General features: G+C 46.3%; 1 pseudogene; it reads right to left on the reverse strand.

Moving 5' to 3' along the window:
- Positions 1 to 3,251: 3,251 nt before the first annotated feature.
- LOC123171415 (uncharacterized methyltransferase At2g41040, chloroplastic-like) lies at positions 3,252 to 17,114 on the reverse strand (annotated as a pseudogene).
- Between the last annotated feature and the right edge of the window lie 2,934 nt (positions 17,115 to 20,048).

Consider the following 20,048-nt stretch of genomic DNA (forward strand, 5'->3'; position numbering starts at 1 on the left):
CAGAGAACAAACTCAAAAACAAATGTTCAGAGAAGGTCAAATCCTCCCGAAGTGAGGGTTCAGAGAAGACAGGGAGGGTCAATACCTACAGGATGGTAGAGAGGCGTCGGGAGGAGGGAGATCTCAATGTTGTCCGGCGTCGATCTGTGTTGCGTGGTGCGCGGGTGTGGGCGGTGACCCATTTTTGCTGGTTGGAGCGTTGCCTCGGGCCGAAGGGTGGTGCGAGCAAGGTGGAAGAGGGTCGCGGCGCAAGTGGAAGAAGGCTGCGGTGGCAGGGGGAGAAGTTCGTGGTGGCAAGGGGAGGGCCTGGGTGCGGGGCGTCCCGAGTGGCGGCTTCCATGGTCATCCTCGGCACGACGGCAGAGCATCGGGAGGTGTCCTGCATCGGTGGCCCTTCCCCCATCAGCGGCGGCTGGAACCGGCGGTTGGGGCTTCGGTTGCGGCAGCGGGATCTGACGGCTAGGGACCTGGCAGCGGCGGCAGGAACCGGCGGTGGGATAGGAGCACCCGGTGAACGGCGAGCGCGCGGGAGTAGGCGGCGCCTCGGGCGTCCGGCGAGCGCGCGGGAGGATGCGGCGGCTCAGTCGTCCGGCCAGCGCGCGGGAGGAGGCGGCGGCTCCAGCGTCCAGCGAGTGCGCAGGAGGGAGCGGCGGCTCCGGCGGCCGGTGAGCATGCCGGTGAGGTGGGGGTGAGTTGAGAACGTGTGCGGTACAGGAAGTTCGTGGTGTGGTGATGAAACCGGTCAGAGGGGTCTGATGGGCCGGCCGGGTTTTGTTCTTTTGTGTTTTTGGAGTTCGGGAACGCATCATCAGGCCCTATATATAGAGCATTGTGATCCAAATAACTATTCTGATCCCAGAATCATAATAATGCCAATATATATATATATATATATATATATATATATATATATATATATATGCATCTCTGACAGGTATATAGATCAACCATGGCGAGGAAGTGGTATGCCGTGTATGTACGGCATGTTCCGAGTGTGTACGATGAGTGGCCAGAGTGTCAGGCCCAATGTTTTAAATAGCCAGCTATAGCTCCGCTATAGCCTTTTCAGCAGGATGCCGCTAAATGGTTGCCTTCACAAATAGCCTGCTATATCCCGCTATAGCTGTTTTTGGAGGCCCGCCGCTATTTTCCATAGCCCGCTATTTTAAACATTGGTCAGGCCCAAGTCTCTGGCTTCTCGGGCGGAAGCTAGAAAGGGTTTGATAGCAGAGCAGAAGTCGAAGCTAGTTACTTGAGATTCATCGCACAACATGGGATTCAGAACCAGCGCCGCAAAAACTACTACATACCGCTTTTGATCATCGTGATCGCTCTTATCTCGTATGTCATAATTTAGGTAGATGATGAAACATGTGTCTACGGTGACACTGTAAGAGACATGTGATCATTAACTTGTATCGCTAGTTCGAGATGATGAGGAGATCGACATCATTTGTGATCGATAATGATGATATGATGAGACTATGTTGTACCACTTCGATGATGATGATGAGACATTCCTTTTTCATATAGTTTTAGTGTATGTGTATGTTGTAATTGTATAAAACCTATAAAAATACGAATACAGCAAAATAAAATAAAATAAAATACTAGCAGTAGCGTGGGGTTTTGGAGTAGTAGCAGCGCTGCCTTACCAGTAGCGTTGGCTGTAGGGGCACGCTACTAGTATTAGCAGTAGCGATGGACAGAGGCGCGCTACTACTAGATATAGGTAGCAGTAGCGCTGGGTAAGAACCACGCTACTGCTAAAGTTTAGCTGTAGCGCCGTAGCAGTAGCGTGGGCACCAGCGCTACTGCTATCTATAAAACCCACGCTACTAGTAGCCTTTTTCCTAGTAGTGCCTGCTCCACCGGAGGCACTGCTTGAGAAAGAGGAGGTCCTTGGTGGCAGAGGAGGAGGAGGAGGAGGAGGAGGAGAGGAGGAGGAGGATGAGGAGGAGATGAGAGAGGGACGATCGGAGTGTCCAGGTACCCGCCGCCTTGTCATCGGAGAAGCAGGAGGCTTGCACCCACCGCCGCTCTGCCGGAGGAGGGGGCCTGCCATCTACTAGGTATGAATTATATAGGATCCACTCGTTGCAATGTACGATTTGTCATTGTCTCAAGTAGTTAAATACATATGCTATGAGCTTCAGATTACATGCCAAAAAGTGGTTGGAAGCACGGAAGTCGCATGAGAAGTGCACGCAAGAAAGGAACATGGTCGATAAACATGGAACCATGCTCCCAGGACTTCTGCTCTGCAAGTGAAGGCCACAAACATGGGGGCAGAGGAAACAACGACCATTGGACATCTGAAGAGGTGAAAGAGCTAGTGGATGGTGTATCTATATATGGGTTTGGACATTGGACTAAATTGAAGAATGAAAGGTTTCCAATATCAGTTTGAACAGCAGAGCATCTTAAGGTATAGTCAATTGGTGATTTATTGCACCCTAAAGCACATGCATCTATAGATATTATCTCTGTTCGTTACTTTGTTGTTTCTCACATTTTTCTCTGTTAATCTTTTATTTATCTATATATTTTATTAGAAAAACATGAGAATTTTTATGTTTTGTTTAATCTTTCAGGATAAATGGAGAAACCTGTTGAAAGGCTACATGGTCAGGCCCACATCCGAAAAGAAGGTTTTATTCCATAAGTATGCTAAATTCATTATGGAACACCACTGATTTTCATCTCTTTCATTTCTTAAATTCCAGGGAAATATGAAAAGAAGGATCTCGCCTTCTCTAGATAAGAATAGTGTCGAAAAGATCCAGAGGTTAGCAGCTGATTACCCTCGAAAATGAAGCTGCACTAGTGAATGCTACAAGAAACATCGTATAGTACTTTTGGTGTAGCAGTGACACAGCAACAAGCGTTCTATTATTTTTCTAGAACTGCGAATTATAGTCTGCCATATTAAGTGTGTCGAGAGTATAGTGTGGATTCAGCCATCTGGAGGGAGCAGCTTCTATCTCCTGCCTAACTGCCTAGACAGACTAGTGAAGCACTTTGTATTAATGTAACTGGAGGACGTCTCCTCATCCATCAATTGAAACAGCTTGTGAATGTATGTAGTGATGAAAACTATATATCTGTAGTACAACATCAGGTTCACTTTGTGAAGAAACATCAAGAGGCATGCATGAACTTCCATAACATGTGAAGTCATAGTGGTACAAACTACGAAAGTACAAAGCATCTCATGTTTTACCTTTTTGCTTCACTTGCCTAATTTGTATTTAACCTACACTCTCACCACCTGATTTAACAGCAAATAACAGCTATACACACACCCTGTCAGAAATATACCATGGCTATGCAAAGTTTGAATGTGATTGTTGTTGATAGAGAACAGGCCGCTGTTCGTGGGGGTGGATAAGAAGGTTGTCGCTACGAATACACCGCCTGGCTTCAGCACACGGCTGATTTCAGCTATCTGGTTTTTAAACAGTAGCAGGAGGAGATGTCATGATCACACTAGTAGAAAAGGGGGCTTTTGTCCCGGTTGGTAAGGGCCTTTAGTCCCGGTTTTTGAACCGGGACTAAAGGGTCGTTACTAATGCCTCCCCCTTTAGTCTCGGTTCTTACACGAACCGGGACTAAAAGCCGCGGCCACGTGGAGCTCCACCTTTAGTACCGATTGGTAACACCAACCAGGACTAAAGGAAATTTTATGATTTTTTTTAAAAAAAAAATTTGCGAATTTTTTTTTGAATTTTTTTTTTATTTTCAAATTTCTGAATTATTTTAACCTCTAATCTCTAATCACCACCCCTCATCACTGCTCAATTTATCCTCTCATCTCTAATCATCCCTCATCATTCCAAATCATCTAACTTCCCGAACGGTCACCCATCCTCTCACTACTCCAGCCTGAGCACGCTTAACTTCCGGGTTCTATTCCCCCTCGTTTCCAAGTCTGCACATGTTGTTTTCCTAACAATAGTAAGATGTCAATCCTATTAACCCTCAGGAATTTAGCTTGAGCATGAAGTGACACATTTCACTGTTTGAGTTTGAAACTATTGTTTTAAAAAACAATAATTATTTAGTAACACTAATATTTCTGGAATAATTAGTTTGACCATTGTTTGACCACAGTTTGACTACAGTTTGACCACATTTGACCAAAATTCAAAAAACTGAAATAATTATTTAGTAATACTAATATTCTAGAATAATTAGTTTGACCATTGTTTGACCACAGTTTGACCAAAGTTTGAATTTTTTTGCCTCTCCAGATCTTAAAAGCCCATAACTTTTTTTCTGTTAGGTTTTTGAGGATTTTGAAAATGTTTAACGGGGTTCCCCCGTTAAATTCGGATGTAACTTTTCGAGTAGATGATTTTTCATATAAAAAACTTTTTCATCCGAGTTCGTATGCAAAAGTTATGCCCATTTTAAGAAATTCCAGAGAGATTTTGCAAATAAAGTCGAAATTCATATTTGTTAATTTTCCCAACAACTAAACCACATATCACATGGGAAACTTATTTTATTTTATTTTTTTGACATTTCCATCATTTTCTTTTGTTTTTTCTAAAACTGAAAAGGCGGTCGGGGGGTAGAGTTTGAAAATGGGACCTTTAGTACCGGTTCGTGCCATGAACCGGTACTAATGCCTCAAAGCCCATTAGTACTGCTAACCTTTAGTCCCAGTTGGTGCCACGAACTGGGACTAATGGGCATCGCACCCTTATTAGTCCCGGTTCGTGGCACCAACCGGGACTAAAAGGCCCAGGTGAACCGGGACTAATGCCTTAGCCGCACGAACCGGGACGAATGCTCACATTAGTCCCGGTTCGTGACTGAACCGGACTAATGTGAATACTGCCCTGTGACCAAAGCCCTGTTTTCTACTAGTGTGATGGATAAGTCCATATGACAACAAAAAAAATAGGTACACAGGTCATCGCATGATGCCCTGTTACTGCACAAAGTTGTTCAACCCAAACTAACTAAGCACTAAACTATTGAGGTTGACTTTATAGACGCATTCAGCAGTCAAAAACTAACAGAAATACAGAACATTATTTCTTATGTAATGCCCAAAGTGGTGTAAACTTTCTAGAATGGCTAATTGTTCATTGGACTCTGACAAATAAGATCGCAATTCCGAAGACACCAATTTTACTATGTTAAGTTACGAACCATGTACAATATTGAATCAAAAATGCCAATGAGACAGGTACTATACCACATTTAAAGGGGATGGCCAGCAGTGGATAGAAGCTCCAGCATGAATGGCATCAATTGAACATGAAGCAAAAGGGAGCTCGAAATATCAGCCCTTGCGAGAGCGAGGTTCCTGCAGAACCAAAATAAGAGAACACTAAGTATTTGCTAGAAGCATCATCGAATACTGCAAATGAATGTTCACGATTACTGTAGTTTGCTTGGATCAAAAAGAACGTTCTGAGGTAGTAATAGATTGAACTAAGGGAGCAGATAATCGCATATTCACAAGCTGTTCAATTGGATGCTGACCACATAGATCTTAGTCTCCTTTTGTATTAAAGAAAAATAAAGCACTGGTTTCCACACAAAAATTAGATGGCCCAACTTGTCTACTTTATAGTTTGTTAGAGTTGGATGTTAAAAGGTCCTCACAGGAAAAGCTCAAAATAAGCATGAAGGAATGCTCACGTGTTCATAGGGGTTTCTTCTTGTTTGTTGTAGTCATAGCATTGGTGGAGGATATTCTCAGAAAAATCCAAAGCAATCACAGATTAGTATGCCCTAGAGCTTGCAAGCTTCCTTGAAAACAAGCCACAAAACATGAATATTATCTTGACATGAAAGAGTGGCGATCATTTTTTGTTGCAACACAAAAAGATGAAGCACCAAATACTTGGCTTTGACAGATTTACGACTTATTATAAATAGTTTCTCACTGAGCAGTAACAGCTTAAGGCCATGGAATTAAAGAATGAGGCAGCCAAGAAATGTACCTCTTCATCGTGGCTGGGGAAGCCACTCCGATTGAAGTTCGGACGCCACCCCTCTCGTAAAGAAAGGAGACGAGCGGGCTCCTGAACAGCTCAGTTGTAGCAGGCTTCAGTTCACTGTATTCTTTCATGCCTGAGGTGACAGTAAGATGCAAGAATATATCTTTGCTGGTGAATCACTTGTTGCATTTCGAACATTTAAATCCTGACCTATAAATCACTGGCCTGGGACACATGTAGAAGCCAAAACAACAGAAATCCTAACCCAGCTAACATAATTGCATGAGATGAACGTAAGTCATGGACTTTAGACACACAGATTCATGCCTGACAGCCCTTTCCTTATCAGAGGTTCATAGCAAACAGGGCATGCGAACACCTCGGTTTTTGAGACGTCATTCAGATTGGTTTTGGTCTCCTGAAACTATTCGCATAGTGTTCGTCAGTTTCACACAGTATGAATAATGTCCAACCTTGGCATAACATCACACAGTATGAATAATGTCCAAGGAGGTCTATGTATCGAGAATCTTGAGGTGAAGAATAGATATCTTCTCAGCAAGTGGCTGTATAAGCTATCTGTAAAGACGGAGGCCACATGGTCACAGATTCTGGGTAATAAGTGGGAATCGTAGCATAATTTTAAAATTTTCCTACGATCACCAAGATCCATCTATGGAGTATACTAGCAACGAGGGGAAAGGAGTGCATCTACATACCCTTGTAGATCGCGAGCGGAAGCGTTCCAATGAACGTTGTTGACGGAGTCGTACTCGCCGTGATTCAAATCACCGATCACCGAGTGCCGAACGGACGGCACCTCCGCGTTCAACACACGTACGGTGCAGCGACGTCTCCTCCTTCTTGATCCAGCAAGGGGGAAGGAGAGGTTGATGGAGATCCAGCAGCACGACGGCGTGGTGGTGGATGTAGCGGGATCTCGGCAGGGCTTCGCCGAGCGTCTGCGAGAGGGAGAGGTGTAGCAAGGGAGGAGGGAGGCGCCCAAGGCTGTAATCTTACTGCCCTCCCTCCCCCCCCCCTTTATATAGGCCCCCTGGGAGGGGGGGGCGCCGGCCAAGATCCCATCAAGGGAGGGGCGGCGGCCAAGGGGGGATACTTGCCCCCCAAGGCAAGTGGGGCGCCCCCCCACCCTAGGGTTTCCAACCCTAGGCGCTGGGGGGAGGCCCATGGGGGGCGCCCCGGCCCACTAAGGGCTGGTTGCCCTCCCGCTTCAGCCCATGGGGCCCTCCGGGATAGGTGGCCCCACCCGGTGGACCCCCGGGACCCTTCCGGTGGTCCCGGTACAATACCGATAACCCCCGAAACTTTCCCGGTGGCCGAAACATGACTTCCTGTATATAATTCTTCACCTCCGGACCATTCCGGAACTCCTCGTGACGTCCGGGATCTCATCCGGGACTCCGAACAACTTTCGGGTTTCCGCATACTCATATCTCTACAACCCTAGCGTCACCGAACCTTAAGTGTGTAGACCCTACGGGTTCGGGAGACATGCAGACATGACCGAGACGCCTCTCCGGTCAATAACCAACAGCGGGATCTGGATACCCATGTTGGCTCCCACATGTTCCACGATGATCTCACCGGATGAACCACGATGTCGAGGATTCAATCAATCCCATATACAATTCCCTTTGTCAATCGGTATGTTACTTGCCCGAGATTCGATCGTCGGTATCCCAATACCTTGTTCATTCTCGTTACCGGCAAGTCTCTTTACTCGTACCGCAATGCATGATCCCGTGACTAACGCCTTAGTCACATTGAGCTCATTATGATGATGCATTACCGAGTGGGCCCAGAGATACCTCTCCGTCATACGGAGTGACAAATCCCAGTCTCGATCCGTGCCAACCCAACAGACACTTTCGGAGATACCCGTAGTGTACCTTTATAGTCACCCAGTTACGTTGTGACGTTTGGCACACCCAAAGTACTCCTACGGTATCCGGGAGTTGCACGATCTCATGGTCTAAGGAAAAGATACTTGACATTGGAAAAGCTCTAGCAAACGAAACTACACGATCTTTTATGCTATGCTTAGGATTGGGTCTTGTCCATCACACCATTCTCCTAATGATGTGATCTCGTTATCAATGACATCCAATGTCCATAGTCAGGAAACCATGACTATCTGTTGATCAACGAGCTAGTCAACTAGAGGCTTACTAGGGACACCTTGTGGTCTACGTATTCACACATGTATTACGATTTCCGGATAACACAATTATAGCATGAACAATAGACAATTATCATGAACAAAGAAATATAATAATAACCATTTATTATTGCCTCTAGGGCATATTTCCAACAGTCTCCCACTTGCACTAGAGTCAATAATCTAGTTACATTGTGATGAATCAAACACCCATTGCGTCCTGGTGTTGATCATGTTTTGCCCTAGGGAGAGGTTTAGTCAACGGATCTGCTACATTCAGGTCCGTATGTACTTTACAAATATCTATGTCTCCATTTTGAACACTTTCACGAATGGAGTTGAAGAGACGCTTGATATGCCTGGTCTTCCTGTGAAACCTGGGCTCCTTCGCAAGGGCAATAGCTCCAGTGTTGTCACAGAAGAGAGTCATCGGGCCCGACGCATTGGGAATCACCCCTAGGTCAGTAATGAACTCCTTCATCCAGACTGCTTCCTGTGCTGCCTCCGAGGCTGCCACGTACTCCGCTTCACATGTAGATCCCACCACGACGCTTTGCTTGCAACTGCACCAGCTTACTGCTCCTCCATTCAAAATATACACGTATCCGGTTTGTGACTTCGAGTCATCCAGATCTGTGTCGAAGCTAGCATCGACGTAACCCTTTACGACGAGCTCTTCGTCACCTCCATAAACGAGAAACATATCCTTAGTCCTTTTTAGGTTCTTCAGGATATTCTTGACCGCTGTCCAGTGTTCCATGCCGGGATTACTTTGGTACCTACCTACCAAACTTACGGCAAGGTTTACATCAGGTCTGGTACACAGCATGGCATACATAATAGACCCTATGGCCGAGGCATAGGGGATGACACTCATCTTTTCTATATCTTCTGCCATGGTCGGGCATTGAGCCGTGCTCAATTGCACACCTTGCAATACAGGCAAGAACCCCTTCTTGGACTGATCCATATTGAACTTCTTCAATATCTTGTCAAGGTATGTACTCTGCGAAAGACCAATGAGGCGTCTCGATCTATCTCTATAGATCTTGATGCCTAATATATAAGCAGCTTCTCCAAGGTCCTTCATTGAAAAACACTTATTCAAATAGGCCTTTATACTGTCCAAGAATTCTATATCATTTCCCATCAATAGTATGTCATCCACATATAATATGAGAAATGCTACAGAGCTCCCACTCACTTTCTTGTAAACACAGGCTTCTCCATAAGTCTGTGTAAACCCAAACGCTTTGATCATCTCATCAAAGCGAATGTTCCAACTCCGAGATGCTTGCACCAGCCCATAGATTGAGCGCTGGAGCTTGCATACTTTGTTAGCATTGTTAGGATCGACAAAACCTTCCGGCTGCATCATATACAACTCCCCCTTAAGGAAGCCATTAAGGAATGCCGTTTTGACGTCCATCTGCCATATCTCATAATCATAGTATGCGGCAATTGCTAACATGATTCGGACGGACTTCAGCTTCGCTACGGGTGAGAAAGTCTCATCGTAGTCAACCCCTTGAACTTGTCGATAACCCTTAGCGACAAGTCGATCCTTATAGATGGTCACATTACCATCTGCGTCTGTCTTCTTCTTAAAGATCCATTTGTTTTCTATGGCTCGCCGATCATCGGGCAAGTCAGTCAAAGTCCATACTTCGTTTTCATACATGGATCCTATCTCGGATTTCATGGCTTCTAGCCATTTGTCGGAATCCGGGCCCGCCATCGCTTCCTCATAGTTCAAAGGATCACCGTTGTCTAACAACATGATTTCCAGGACAGGGTTGCCGTACCACTCTGGTGCGGAACGTGTCCTTGTGGACCTATGAAGTTCAGTAGTAACTTGATCCGAAGCTTCATGATCATCATCATTAACTTCCTCTCCAGTCGGTGTGGGCACCACAGGAACATCTTCCCGCGCTGCGCTACTTTCCAGTACGGAAGGGGTGACTATCACCTCATCAAGTTCCACTTTCCTCCCACTCAATTCTTTCGAGAGAAACTCCTTCTCCAGAAAGGACCCGTTCTTTGCAACGAAGATCTTGCCTTCAGATCTGAGGTAGAAGGTATACCCAATAGTTTCCTTAGGGTATCCTATGAAGACGCATTTCTCCGACTTGGGTTCGAGCTTTTCAGGTTGAATTTTCTTGACATAAGCATCGCATCCCCAAACTTTTAGAAACGACAGCTTAGGTTTCTTCCCAAACCATAATTCATACGGTGTCGTCTCAACGGATTTCGAAGGAGCCTTATTTAAAGTGAATGCGGCAGTCTCTAAAGCATAGCCCCAAAATGAGAGCGGTAAATCGGTAAGAGACATCATAGATCGCACCATATCCAATAGAGTGCGATTACGACGTTCGGACACACCATTTCTCTGAGGTGTTCCAGGCGGCGTGAGTTGTGAAACTATTCCACATTTCCTTAAGTGTGTACCAAACTCGTGACTTAAATATTCTCCACCACGATCTGATCGTAAGAATTTTATTTTCCTGTCACGTTGATTCTCAACCTCACTCTGAAATTCCTTGAACTTTTCAAAGGTTTCAGACTTGTGTTTCATTAGGTAGACATACCCATATCTACTTAAGTCATCAGTGAGAGTGAGAACATAACGATATCCTCCGCGAGCCTCAACACTCATTGGACCGCACACATCGGTATGTATGATTTCCAATAAGTTGGTTGCTCGCTCCATTGTTCTGGAGAACGGAGTCTTGGTCATCTTACCCATGAGGCATGGTTCGCACGTGTCAAATGATTCGTAATCAAGAGACTCCAAAAGTCCATCTGCATGGAGCTTCTTCATGCGCTTGACACCAATGTGACCAAGGCGGCAGTGCCACAAGTATGTGGGACTATCATTATCAACTTTACATCTTTTGGTATTCACACTATGAATATGTGTAACATCACGTTTGAGATTCATCAAGAATAAACCATTAACCAGCGGGGCATGACCATAAAACATATCTCTCATATAAATAGAACAACCATTATTCTCAGATTTAAATGAGTAGCCATCTCGAATTAAACGAGATCCAGATACAATGTTCATGCTCAAAGCTGGCACTAAATAACAATTATTGAGGTTTAAAACTAATCCCGTAGGTAGATGCAGAGGTAGCGTGCCGACGGCGATCACATCGACCTTGGAACCATTCCCGACGCGCATCGTCACCTCATCCTTCGCCAGTCTCTGTTTATTCCGTAGTTCCTATTTTGAGTTACAAATATGAGCAACCGCACCAGTATCAAATACCCAGGAGCTACTACGAGTACTGGCAAGGTACACATCAATTACATGTATATCACATATACCTTTGGTGTTGCCGGCCTTCTTGTCCGCTAAGTATTTGGGGCAGTTCCGCTTCCAGTGACCACTTCCCTTGCAATAAAAGCACTCAGTTTCAGGCTTGGGTCCATTCTTTGACTTCTTCCCAGTAACTGGCTTACCGGGCGCGGCAACTCCCTTGCCGTCCTTCTTGAAGTTCTTCTTACCCTTGCCCTTCTTGAACTTAGTGGTTTTATTCACCATCAACACTTGATGTTCTTTTCTGATTTCCACCTCCGCTGATTTCAGCATTGAATATACCTCAGGAATGGTCTTTTCCATCCCTTGCATATTGAAGTTCATCACAAAGCTCTTGTAGCTTGGTGGAAGCGACTGAAGGATTCTGTCAATGACCGCGTCATCCGGGAGATTAACTCCCAGCTGGGATAAGCGGTTGTGTAACCCAGACATTCTGAGTATGTGCTCACTAACAGAACTATTCTCCTCCATTTTACAGCTGAAGAACTTGTCGGAGACTTCATATCTCTCGACCCGGGCATGAACTTGGAAAACCATTTTCAGCTCCTTGAACATCTCATATGCTCCATGTTTCTCAAAACGCTTTTGGAGACCCGGTTCTAGGCTATAAAGCATGCCGCACTGAACGAGGGAGTAATCATCAGCACGCTGCTGCCAAGCGTTCATAACGTCTTGGTTCTCTGGGATTGGTGCTTCACCTAGCGGTGCTTCTAAGACAAAATCTTTCTTGGCTGCTATGAGGATGATCCTCAGGTTACGGACCCAGTCCGTATAGTTGCTGCCATCATCTTTCAGCTTGGTTTTCTCTAGGAACGCGTTGAAATTGAGGACAACGTGGGCCATTTGATCTACAAGACATAGTGTAAAGATTTTAGACTAAGTTCATGATAATTAAGTTCATATAATCAAATTATTTAATGAACTCCCACTCAGATAGACATCCCTCTAGTCATCTAAGTGAAACATGATCCGAGTTAACTAGGCCGTGTCCGATCATCACGTGAGACGGACTAGTCAAGATCGGTGAACATCTCCATGTTGATCGTATCTTCTATACGACTCATGCTCGACCTTTCGGTCCTCCGTGTTCCGAGGCCATGTCTGTACATGCTAGGCTCGTCAGGTCAACCTAAGTGTATTGCGTGTGTTTCGAGGCCATGTCTGTACATGCTAGGCTCGTCAACACCTGTTGTATTCGAACGTTAGAATCTATCACACCCGATCATCACGTGGTGCTTCGAAACAACGAACCTTCGCAACGGTGCACAGTTAGGGGGAACACTTTTCTTGAAATTATCATAAGGGATCATCTTACTTACTACCGTCGTTCTAAGCAAGTAAGATGCAAAAACATGATAAACATCACATGCAATCAAATAGTGACATGATATGGCCAAATATCATTTTGCTCCTTTGATCTCCATCTTCGGGGCACCATGATCATCTTCGTCACCGGCATGACACCATGATCTCCATCATCATGATCTCCATCATTGTGTCTTCATGAAGTTGTCACGCCAACGGTTACTTCTACTTCTATGGCTAACGCGTTTAGAAACAAACTAAAGTAATTTACATGGCGTTATTCAATGACACGCAGGTCATACAAAATAATAAAGACAACTCCTATGGCTCCTGCCGGTTGTTATACTCATCGACATGCAAGTCGTGATTCCTATTACAAGAATATGATCAATCTCATACATCACATATATCATTCATCACATCTTCTGGCAATATCACATCACATAGCACATGCTGCAAAAACAAGTTAGACATCCTCTAATTGTTGTTGCAAGTTTTTACGTGGCTTGTAGGTTTCTAGCAAGAACGTTTCTTACCTACGTATGACCACAACATGATTTCCCAATTTCTATTTACCCTTCATAAGGACCCTTTTCATCGAATCCGTTCCGACTAAAGTAGGAGAGACAGACACCCGCTAGCCACCTTATGCAACTAGTGCATGTCAGACGGTGGAACCTGTCTCACGTAAGCATACGTGTAAGGTCGGTCCGGGCCGCTTCATCCTACAATACCGCCGAAACAAGATAAGACTAGTAGAGGCAAGAAGAATTGGCAACATCAACGCCCACAACTACTTTGTGTTCTACTCGCGCATAGTAACTACGCATAGGCCTGGCTCATGATGCCACTGGTGGGAATCGTAGCATAATTTTAAAATTTTCCTACGATCACCAAGATCCATCTATGGAGTATACTAGCAACGAGGGGAAAGGAGTGCATCTACATACCCTTGTAGATCGCGATCGGAAGCGTTCCAATGAACGTTGTTGACGGAGTCGTACTCGCCGTGATTCAAATCACCGATGACCGAGTGCCGAACGGACGGCACCTCCGCGTTCAACACACGTACGGTGCAGCAACGTCTCCTCCTTCTTGATCCAGCAAGGGGGAAGGAGAGGTTGATGGAGATCCAGCAGCACGACGGCGTGGTGGTGGATGTAGCGGGATCTCGGCAAGGCTTCGCCGAGCGTCTGCGAGAGGGAGAGGTGTAGCTAGGGAGGAGGGAGGCGCCCAAGGCTGTAATCTTACTGCCCTCCCTCCCCCCTTTATATAGGCCCCCTGGGAGGGGGGGGGGCGCCGGCCAAGATCCCATCAAGGGAGGGGGCGGCGGCCAAGGTGGGATACTTGCCCCCCAAGGCAAGTGGGGCGCCCCCCCCCCACCCTAGGGTTTCCAACCCTAGGCGCAGGAGGAGGCCCATGGGGGGCGCCCCAGCCCACTAAGGGCTGGTTGCCCTCCCACTTCAGCCCATGGGGCCCTCCGGGATAGGTGGCCCCACCCAGTGGACCCCCGGGACCCTTCCGGTGGTCCCGGTACAATACCGATAACCCCCGAAAGTTTCCCGGTGGCCGAAACTTGACTTCCTATATATAATTCTTCACCTCCGGACCATTCCGGAACTCCTCGTGACGTCCGGGATCTCATCCGGGACTCCGAACAACTTTCGGGTTTCCGCATACTCATATCTCTACAACCCTAGCGTCACTGAACCTTAAGTGTGTAAACCCTACGGGTTCGGGAGACATGCAGACATGACCGAGACGCCTCTCCGGTCAATAACCAACAGTGGGATCTGGATACCCATGTTGGCTCCCACATGTTCCACGATGATCTCACAGATGAACCACGATGTCGAGGATTCAATCAATCCCGTATACAATTCCCTTTGTCAATGGGCAGTTACTTGCCCGAGATTCGATCGTCGGTATCCCAATACCATGTTCAATCTCGTTACCGGCAAGTCTCTTTACTCGTACCGCAATGCATGATCCCGTGACTAACGCCTTAGTCACAATGAGCTCATTATGATGATGCATTACCGAGTGGGCCCAGAGATACCTCTCCGTCATACGGAGTGACAAATCCCAGTCACGATCCGTGCCAACCCAACAGACACTTTCGGAGATACCCGTAGTGTACCTTTATAGTCACCCAGTTACGTTGTGACGTTTGGCACACCCAAAGTACTCCTACGGTATCCGGGAGTTGCACGATCTCATGGTCTAAGGAAAAGATACTTGACATTGGAAAAGCTCTAGCAAACGAAACTACACGACCTTTTATGATATGCTTAGGATTGGGTCTTGTCCATCACACCATTCTCCTAATGATGTGATCTTGTTATCAATGACATCCAATGTGCATAGTCAGGAAACCATGACTATCTGTTGATCAACGAGCTAGTCAACTAGAGGCTTACTAGGGACACCTTGTGGTCTATGTATTCACACATGTATTACGATTTCCGGATAACACAATTATAGCATGAACAATAGACAATTATCATGAACAAAGAAATATAATAATAACCATTTATTATTGCCTCTAGGGCATATTTCGAACAATAAGTACCTTCAATCCAAAACTTTGTCCCAGGTGACAGTGAGGCCGACTGACTCGCCTTTCTAGAAAGGACTGATGAGAGTTAAATCAGTTTTTTTCCAATAGGACAAAGTTTATTGTCGGTAACAGTACCTCTACGAGATTCTGGGAGGATACTTGGCTAGGGGAAACACCCCTCGCGCTTCAGTATCCTTCTCTCTATAGCATTGTTCAACGGAGAGACGCATTCATTGCAACAGTACTTCAGTCCACGCCTCTCAATATTCACTTCAGGAGAACGCTAGCCGAAAACCGTTGGGAAGCTTGGCTCCATCTTGTGAGACGACTGATGGATGTTCAGCTTTCTCAACGACCCGATCAGTGTGCTGGAAGCTAACTAGTAATGGAGAGTTTACGGTTAAATCCATGTATCTGGATGTTATCAACTCTAGCTATATTCCTAGTTCGAAACATGTTTGGAATGTCAAAATACCTTTGAGAGTTAAAGTTTTTATATGGTTTTGTACACAAACAAGTCATTTTAACTAAGGACAACTTGGCAAAACGCAACTGGACTGGATCTACAAGATGTAGTATTTGTGATCGGGATGAATCCATCAAACACCTCTTTCTTGACTGCCCGTTGGCAAAAGTTTTATGGTAGACAATTCACACAGCCTTTCATATTACTCCTCCGAATAATATCAACACGTTATTTGGGACGTGGCCTGACGGGATAGCTTCCGAAACAGCGAGGCACATTCGTATAGGAGTATGTGCTTTAATATGGGCAGTCTGGAACTGCAGAAATGATTTGGTCTTTAGCAGAACAACAAATACTCATTTTTGCAGGTTATCTTCCGAGCCACTGCGTTGATCCGTATGTGGTCCCTACTCACTCCGATGGAGGCCAGGGAGCGTTTGTTTACTGGATCTATCCGACGAGAGATGGTAGCGCGGGCTATTTTCAACCGGTTTGGATGGTGGTTATGTAATAGGATAGGCAATTAGTTTTCCTATCTTTCTTTTGCCAGCCGGTTGTGGCTTTACTATTACTCTTCCGCTCTTTGTGAGCATTTTTTCTTCATTTGTTTGAGACTCCAAGACCTTTGTCGAACTTATTTGCTTGTTAATAAACGTGGTCGTATGCATCGTTCTGCTGCAGAGGCCGGGGATCTCCCCTTTTTGAAAGAAACTAATCTATCATGCGAGGTTCAATCTTTGCATCTGATGGCCAAATATCAGCAGTGCAGGCTATGACTCACACATCATCTCCCCAAACTGAAAATATCTGCTAAACTTACGCCTAGCTCTCAATCGATTACTCGACTAAATACAAAGCCTGGTTCCTGCCAAAGCCCCACCTAGGCATGAGACCAAACAATGCTACACTTACGCGCAGTTTCTACAGACTGAGCTTACGGACGCCATTGTGAAATCACGTGATTACTGGACACTGAAACGGCTGGTCCCCATATTACTCCATCGAGCCACAACCTGACGCCACGTACGTCCGTAGGAGCGCCCCGTAGCAAAATCGTCCGTAAGTAGAGCATTATTGTTTGGCGGGTGACAACCGATCCCTTTTTTCTAGCAGACTAGCACACATAACGCGTGAGATGAGAATCAGCTAGTGGCGTAGGTACGTACCGGGTCGAGGGCGATGGCCGCCGCGGCTACGGCCACTCGGCGAGCCGGCAGCGGCAGGCCTGGGCTGTGGCCAAGGCGGCAGGGGACGCGTGGGGGATGGAGCGACGGGGAGGAGGAGCAGGAAGCCGCCGCGGCTCTCACCGCGAGCTCCATGGGTGACGCGGAGCTGCAATTGCATTAGTACGCTGGCTGCAGCCTGGAGCCTGGAGACGCGCCGGCCGACGAAGGGAAGGAAAGAAATGGTCTTTGGCGGACGACAGACCGGAAGAGGAGGGGCGTGCTAGTGGTGGGCTCACGCGTCGCGCCACCAGCGTCCGTACGCGGCTTGGGTCCGGATTTTCTCTTTTAGCTCGACATGCGTAGGAAAAAAAAAACACGTGTCACTAATGAAATGTTTAAAAAAAATCAATAATTTTCAGTCAACTGGTTTCTAATTTTTGCTCGGTCAATTTTTTGATCACACGATATGTCTCCTTGATTCTTGTTGGCTCAAGTGTCTCATGTCCTTTGTCGGGTTTGTTTGGTAACTTGTTTTGATTCCACGTCTGTTTTCCCCTATCTTTTTTTTATTGTGTTGGTCCATTGTTATCTACTTCCTCTTCCCGAAGCCTGAGAAGAGAAGAGCGGTGGAGATGGGAAGACATGGACGGAGAGCAGTGAGGTTAATTGCCGGATCAAGAGATTTGGGGCCCGTCACACCGAGGGTTGGTTCGGTGTCATTGGGAGGTTGTGCAAGGCATGTCCCTCTTCTCCCTCATTGTCGTCGGTCCTAAGCGGCGCATCTAGCCTTAACGGCTGCTGGGTACTGCTATGACACGCACGACAACGATCAGCAAGACAACAGTGCGACATGATGGTGTTTTTGTCGGAAATATGAGCAACCGGATGATATTATTAACAGAAATACTACATAAAGCATGACTAATATAACAGAGAAAAAACAAGTCATGCGATCTGACGGAGAGAAGGTAAATAGCATCTGCATATATGAATTGTAACCAAACATATCTAGGGCAAACAATAGAACAAGAAACTGTGGCAGGACCTCTAACAGAAAAAGCAAGAACGCGTACGGGACAGCAAGAGCAACAGGAGCACTGGCCTTGGGATCGATATCCTCGCCAGCCATGTCGTCGAAGAGGTTGTCGATGTCGGGGAAGAAGTCGTCGCTGGGAAGTGGTCGTCGGTTTCCGTGATGAACCGGTCAGTAGTCGCGCAGAGCGCTCCCTAAAAACCTTATCACCCTTCTTCCGTACACGACTCAAAGAGGTGCGATTTCAGAGGCCTACTGTCCCAACTCGCGGTGCATGACGCAAGACGGAATGAGGAAGACGGTAGCATCTCAGAGATTGGAGCCGATGGCGAGAGAAAGAACAAGTTCTGGTGCGTCTCTCTGAGAGGAGCGACCTCCCTTTTATAGACGCAAGAGAAGGACGCGAGAGGCCAGCGATGGGAGGTGAAGCAAAAGAGGGAGACAAAGCGAACAGACTTCAGCCGAAGAGGCGCGCCGTTCGGATTCAGTGTCCACTGCAGAAAACGTTTCAGCTCCCGCGTGACCTTTCGTATACCCATCGTGCGTGGCAAAAATTTAGACATCGGCTCTGCTCATTCCCGCAATCCGCGTCGCGTCGTGATGAGGCGGGTGGCGCAGGAGTAGCGCGCGTGGATGTCCCTCTTGTTCTCATGCTCATACATGTGGGGAAAGAACCTCCCTTATAAAGAGGTCCAACTCCCTCTAAACTAGCAATGTGGGACTAAACTTTAGTAGTGCCCCTTGCCTTGCACGAATGGGCTAAGTGGGCCTCTAGGATTTATTTGGAATTTCTAAAATTGTTATTGGGCTAGCCCATAAATAGATAAAATTCCAGCAATCCCCCACCAGATCCGAGAGGCACACAAAATCTGCCTTTGGTTTCAAAACACTGTTTTATATATCGGTATTGCAGGGGAGACTGTTAAGTTGAACTTCCACCTAGAACTTGTTACGTCCATTTTGCATCATGCTTGATATTGATATTTATTGCATTATGGGCTGTTGTTACTCCTTATGTCACAATACTTATGCCTTTTCTATCTTATTTTACAAGGTTTACACGAAGCGGGAGAATGCCGGCAGCTGGAATTCTGGGCTGGAAAAGGAGCAAATATTAGAGACCTATGCTCCACAACTCCAAAAGTCCTGAAACTCCACAGAAGTTATTTTTCGAATTAATAAAAAATACTGAGCGAAGAAAATACCAGAGGGGGGCCACCCACCGTCTACGAGGGTGGGGGGCGCTCCCTACCCCCCCCCCCCCCGGGCGCGCCCTCCTGCCTCGTGGGCCACCTCGCAGGCCTCTGGTGCCCATCTTTCGCTATATGAAGTATATCGCCCTGGGAAAAATCAGGAGGAAGCTTTCGGGACGAAACGCAGCCGCCACGAGGCAGAACCTTGGCGGAACCAATCTAGGGCTCCGGCGGAGCTGTTCTGCTGGCGAAACATCCCCGGGGAGGGGGAAATCGTCACCATCGTCATCACCATCAAACCTCTCATCGGGAGGGGGTCAATCTCCATCAAGATCTTCACCAGTACCATCTCCTCTCAAACCCTAGTTCATCTCTTGTATCCGATCTTTGTCTCAAAGCCTCAGATTGGTACCTGTGGGTTGCTAGTAGTGTTGATTACTCCTTATAGTTGATGCTAGTTGGTTTATTCGGTGGAAGATCATATGTTCAGATCCTATATTCATATTAATACCCCTCTGATTATGAACATGAATATGATTTGTGAGTAGTTACGTTTGTTCGTGAGGACATGGGAGAAGTCTTGCTATAAGTAGTCATGTGAATTTGGTATTCGTTCGATATTTTGATGAGATGTATGTTGTCTTTCCTCTAGTGGTGTTATGTGAACGTCGAGTACATGACACTTCACCATTGTTTGGGCCTAGAGGAAGGCATTGGGAAGTAATAAGTAGATGATGGGTTGCTAGAGTGACAGAAGCTTAAACCCTAGTTTATGCGTTGCTTCGTAAGGGCTTGATTTGGATCCATATGTTTCATGCTATGGTTAGGTTTACCTTAATTCTTCTTTCGTAGTTATGGATG

Source organism: Triticum aestivum, chromosome 7D, assembly GCF_018294505.1.
Source record: "Triticum aestivum cultivar Chinese Spring chromosome 7D, IWGSC CS RefSeq v2.1, whole genome shotgun sequence".
Taxonomy (NCBI): Eukaryota; Viridiplantae; Streptophyta; class Magnoliopsida; order Poales; family Poaceae; genus Triticum; species Triticum aestivum.